A 5,620-nucleotide genomic window follows, 5' to 3' on the forward strand; every position below is an offset into this window, starting at 1 on the left:
ATTGACCAATATAATACGTAATCACAATGTTAATAATTCTTAATCGTCTTCGAATACGAACCGACCTTTGTGTTCTTAACTTCTGTCTACAAGAAAACAATATAAATGGATCTTTGTGTTTGATATAAACTAACTACCTTAATAGACCCATTGCTAGCGTTCTGAACAAGCTGTTCTCGGGGAAGACATCGATTTCCCATCTGAATCTGCTCTAGATTTTTAGAAATGGTTAAGGAGATAGGTTACTACGACGTGCTAGGAGTCAGCCCAACGACCACTGAAACAGAGATCAAGAAAGCTTATTACATGACTGCTAGGCAAGTTCATCCTGATAAAAATCCAAATGATCCTGAAGCGTTACAAAATTTCCAGGTATTAGGAGAAGCGTACCAAGTTCTCAGTGATCCAGCACAGCGGGCATCATATGACGCACACGGAAAGGCAGGTGTATCAATGGAAATAATGATAGAGCCAGCGGCAGTTTTTGCTATGCTATTTGGAAGCGACTTATTTGAAGACTATATAGGTCAGCTTGCAATGGCTTCAATGTTTGCTTTTGATAAGTTTACTGAAGGTGGACAGACAGATATGAAGAAACTAAAAGAGAGTATGAAGGGCGTCCAAAAGGAAAGAGAAGAAAAACTTACACAGATCTTGAAAGATCGCCTTAATCGGTATGTACAAGGTGACAAGGAAGGTTTTATACAAGAAGCTAAATCTGAGGCTCAATTGCTGGGCGCTGCAGGTTATGGAAGCAATATGCTGCAGACAATTGGTTACATGTATGAAAGACAAGCGGCAAAGGAACTTGGAAAGAAGGCCATATATTTGGGTTTGCCATTTATAGCTGAATGGTTCAGAAGCAAAGTTCATTTCTTAAAATCCCAACTCACAGCAGCAACAGGTGCTTTTGCACTACTAGGGTTAGTAGAAGATATTAAACATCAGCTGAGTACGGAGGAGGATTATTTTGAAGATGATTTGGAAGCAAATTCACAGGCCGATAGAGAATTGAATATAAACTCACTTTGGAGACAGCAGTGGGGCACAGAGGAGAATTATTGTGAAGCTGATTTGGAAGCATTTTTAGAGTCCAACAGAGAATTGATTGTGAACTCACTTTGGAAAGTAAATGTGCCTGACATTGAAGGCACCCTCTCAAATGTGTGCCGGATGGTGTTGCAAGATAAGAGTGCCAAGAAGGAAGAACTTCGAATTCGAGCAAAGGGTCTGAAGATTCTGGGAAAGATTTTCCAAACCGCAAAACTAGAAAATGAAGATCGAATTCCAGAAAAAGAGACTTCTCTTTGGTTAGGTAAGGAAGATCGCAGAAGTGATGCAAGCTCTCCGGATAGGTTACCAAAGAATCTTCCCGGCACGGCTCCACTTTTCTCTGAGGGATGTAGAATTGGATCGTGGTTCAGTCAATCAATGGATTCCCTTGTACCGTTTTGGAAAGGTCTTGCAGGGAAGGCTTTTCCAACCTAATTTATGTTCCAATAAAACCATTTTAATTTTTTCCATTTAATGGAATCCATATCCAATTTTATTGTTTTTCGTTATATAGAAGAAAAATTATATATATACAACTGGAAACCGGACATTTGACATCCCAGCTTGTTTAAATAACTCTAACGTAAGTTCTAACGATAAAGATTACTCTCACAAACAAAATAAAACATAACTAAATTAACATATATTTATGTAATTCTAAATTTATCAAAATATGTAAATTAATATACATTTATTTACAAATTTATAAGTCCAGAGGGATCAAATGCAAAATTTGAATAAAGATTTACAATTTAATATATTAGATTTCTCTTAATTCTTGCTACATCAAGAGTAAGATATATCTATACCATGTTTGGCTTTGAATGATACACTAATAAAATATTTTAACTATAATTTTTTTTTAAAACTTATTTTACATCATATTTATTTAACTGGTATTGAAGTATTTCATTTATGGTTGATATTTTCACACTAAATGTTATCACATCCCCCTCATATTAAGAAATCATTTCTTCTCTCTATAGAGATGCATACATCAAATCATTCTTGTTATCTCTATATATATAGTGGGATGCATACATCAAATCATTCTTTTTATTTGCATAATTTTAGAAAATATTCACATAAAGAAGGATAAGAATAAGTTGTAAATAAATATTTCAACTCAGAATTACCTTCTACTATTATTTATGTTCTCCTTGAAGAGAAACCATAAATGTGTGTTTGTTATTGGTTACTAATAAGATGTAAATAAATATCCCAATTGTGAATTACTTTCCATGATTATTTATGTTCTCCTCAGCATTGATCTAGGAGTAAAACACTAAATGTGTATGCTTGCTAGTCGTTACTAATAAGATGTAAATAATTATCCCAAGTGACAATTACTTTCCACGATTATTTATGTTCTCCTTACTAATAAGATGTAAATAATTATCCCAAGTGAGAATTACTTTCCACGGTTATTTATGTTCTCCTTCACATTTATTTAGGAGTAAAACAATAAATGTGTATGCTTACCAACGGTTACTACTCACCAAAATTGTCTGAGTAAGAAAATTATTTATCCAATTCATATCTCAATTATAATTTTTTAACAAACCATAATTTCAAATTTGAGTGGAAGGAACTAAACTTCCATAGAACATTTTTAATATAGATATTAAAATATTTTACTTTTAGTAGATAATATAATATTTTTTTCTTATTAATATATTTTATTTTAAATATTACATCTAAATTGAAAATAAAATGAAATACATACCATTAAATATCAATAATATTAAGTAATTTCCATCCCTAAATTTATTCTTCACTTTTTCTCATTCCTTTTTACCACTTTTTTCTCTCTTTTATACACCCTGGTTTTACAAATGCCATGGCACACCTTTCCTAAATGAACTTTCTAAGACCATTCTTTAAGGAGAAGGATTATAAAATCTTTGTAGAAGGAAGGTTGGTACAATAGCGCCCGGGGAGGGCGGTTTACATATTCTCTCTCCTCCCATGTGTAGGATCCCCACTGGAATCGCTCCCCGAACACTGAAACCACTTTTTGCTTAAGTGTTGAGTGATCGCCAGAAAACCACAAGTACAGCTGATTTCCTTTCCGCCAGAGAAAGAAGAAAATGCGGTCATCGAGAAAGCCATGTTTTCCATCCCACTTATTCTTATGTCTGTATCTTTTATAAAACTCTAGATTTTAGTGAGTCTCTCTACAGTGCTCCGTCTTGGAGAACTGCAAAAACCTATTAACGGTGATCAAGGTTTTTCAAGGAAGACTTCCGAAAACTCGACTCGAGAAAAAGGGTGGAGATTTTTGAGTTTTAGTCATTGTGTACCCTTCTCCTTTGCTCTGTTACCAAATATTTCCATATCCTATGCATCTTGCTCGCTACAGAGAACCTTTAGTCTACTTTGAGGTAGCTCCTACCACTTCCTCCAAGCATTGCCTTCCTTACAGCTGACTCCTTGGTTAGCCAGGATATCCGCCAGCTTATTGGCTTTTCTCCGCACGTGGTTGAAACTGACAGTGCGAAGACCCAGTAGATGACTTCGAATTATTTGGAAAACCCTAGTTAGCCTCCAATGTTTTGAAACTTTCTCTGGTTCAGTTCCACAGCTAATTGTTTTTACCAAATTGATGGCTAACGCCTACTCTGCTTTAATAATAATATTTAAGCAATTGTCCTGCTTCAAAAACTCTAAGCCTTGTTCCAAGGCCATTAATTCTGCCATGTTGTTGGTGGCTTTGCTTAAATGACCATGGAAGATACAGATGATGATTCCTTCTTTGTTTCTTAAAACTCCTCCAAAACCAGCAGTTTCTGGGTTCCCTTTCGAAGCACCATCAATGTTTAATTTCAAAAAACCTGTCATAGGAGGATGTCAAGAGTCCTTCTCCACCTCCCTTGAGTTTCCTGTCCTCTGTGGGCTTTGAGGTATGAGCCCCTACATTCTGATAAGTCTGAGAATTCTCAAATCTACCTCTGAGGGAGGATTCTTGGGTTGATTGTGCACTGTGGAGCTAACAATTTCCCTAAGTTGATTCAAGGTTAGCTCAAATAGTCTCTAAGGGGGTTTTTATTCATTCTTGAAAATTATCTTGCTCCTTTCTTTCTAGACATTCCATATGATGAGGCTTAGTGTTAGGGCCCAAGCTAAGCTGAGGAATTCATTGTCCGAGAAATTTCTGCTCCTGTTGTTAAGGGTGTGAATGATACTCCCTTTATCCCTATCAGAGTTTTGAAAAATGATGGTGAAAGAATCCCATAACCAGGAGGAGAAAATGCAGTTGTTGAGTATATGCTCCATTGTTTCCTCCTGAGCTTTATAGAGCTGGCAAATGGAAGGTCCCAAAATGCCCCTTTTCCTAATATTGTCCCAAGTCAAGATTTTCTTTTGAAGAACTAGCCACATGAAGAGTTTTATCTTCATCCACCCTTGGTGCTTCCAAAGTTTCTGCTAGGATTTTTCTGGAACATGGGAATCCAACTCTAAGAGAATACTTTTTGCTTCCCTAAGATTAAAGGTGCCATCTTTATTGTTTCCCAATCTTAACTCATCCTGCCCCCTTGCTACTAAGATCATTCTTTGATCCAGTATTCTTCTAAGTTCTTTTACTTATGATTTCAAGAGACTATTGTCATCACAATTAATATTCGTCCAGACTCTCCGCTTTTCAAGATTCAAAGAGTGATCCCAAAAATCTTTTACCTTACCCAAGCCTTGGATGTCTGTTTCACTCTTAAGGCTGAGAAAGTCCTCTTTTAACGGAATTGGTTGTTGTTGCCATCTATCCTCCTAGAATAGTGCTAGATCTCCCTCTCTGATTTCCCATAAGCTATTATTTTGTACCAAACCCCTATTCTCCCAGGCTTTATTCCAGATGTATGATCCTTTTATAATTCCAGACATTCTAATGAGATCACTTGAATGCCAGGATTTGGCATATTTTTCTTTCCAAATACTTGCCCATTGAGCATTTAGATCATGAACCCATCACCGCCATAGTTTAGCAACTAAAACTTTATTGAGAATTTCCCGGTCATGCAAGCCTAGGCCTCCCTGGTGCTTGGGTTTACAGATTTGTTCCCAGGAAACCAATGCCCATTTCTTCCTGGTCTCCTCCTAGAACTCCTTTTGGAGTGGGGAGAGCTGATAACATAAAAATAGGGATAGCTTGTAAAACTACCTTAGTAAGGACCAACCTTCTAGCGAGATTTAAAGCTCTGCAGGTCCATTTTTTGACTTTTTCCTGCATCTTGTTGATTAACGGTTCCCAAATACTTTTTTGCATCGGTTTGGTAGTGAGAGGAACTCCCAAATATTTTGAGGGAAGGGAGCCCCATTGAAAGCCTAGGATTTTGGATATATTTCTCTGTATAGCAATATTGGTATTAAAGAAAAATATTTTTGATTTGAAGAGATTAACTTCCATACCTGAAGCCTGAGCAAAGAAATCGAGGATGTATTTGTAGGTTGTGGCTTATTTGACTGTGGGGATTCCCTGTAGCATTGTGTCATCAACAAATTGTTGATGTGTCAGAGCCTGACCACTCTCTATAAGTTGTATGCCCTTTGATATTGCCTGTTGCTTTAGCCT

General features: G+C 36.5%; 1 pseudogene; it reads left to right on the plus strand.

Moving 5' to 3' along the window:
• Positions 1 to 225: 225 nt before the first annotated feature.
• LOC149242900 (chaperone protein dnaJ 10 pseudogene) lies at positions 226 to 1,488 on the plus strand (annotated as a pseudogene).
• Positions 1,489 to 5,620: the final 4,132 nt, after the last annotated feature.

The sequence above is a fragment of the Pinus tabuliformis genome, chromosome 8, assembly GCF_031772625.1.
Source record: "Pinus tabuliformis cultivar Carrire ecotype Pingquan chromosome 8, CPIR1, whole genome shotgun sequence".
NCBI classification, from domain to species: Eukaryota; Viridiplantae; Streptophyta; class Pinopsida; order Pinales; family Pinaceae; genus Pinus; species Pinus tabuliformis.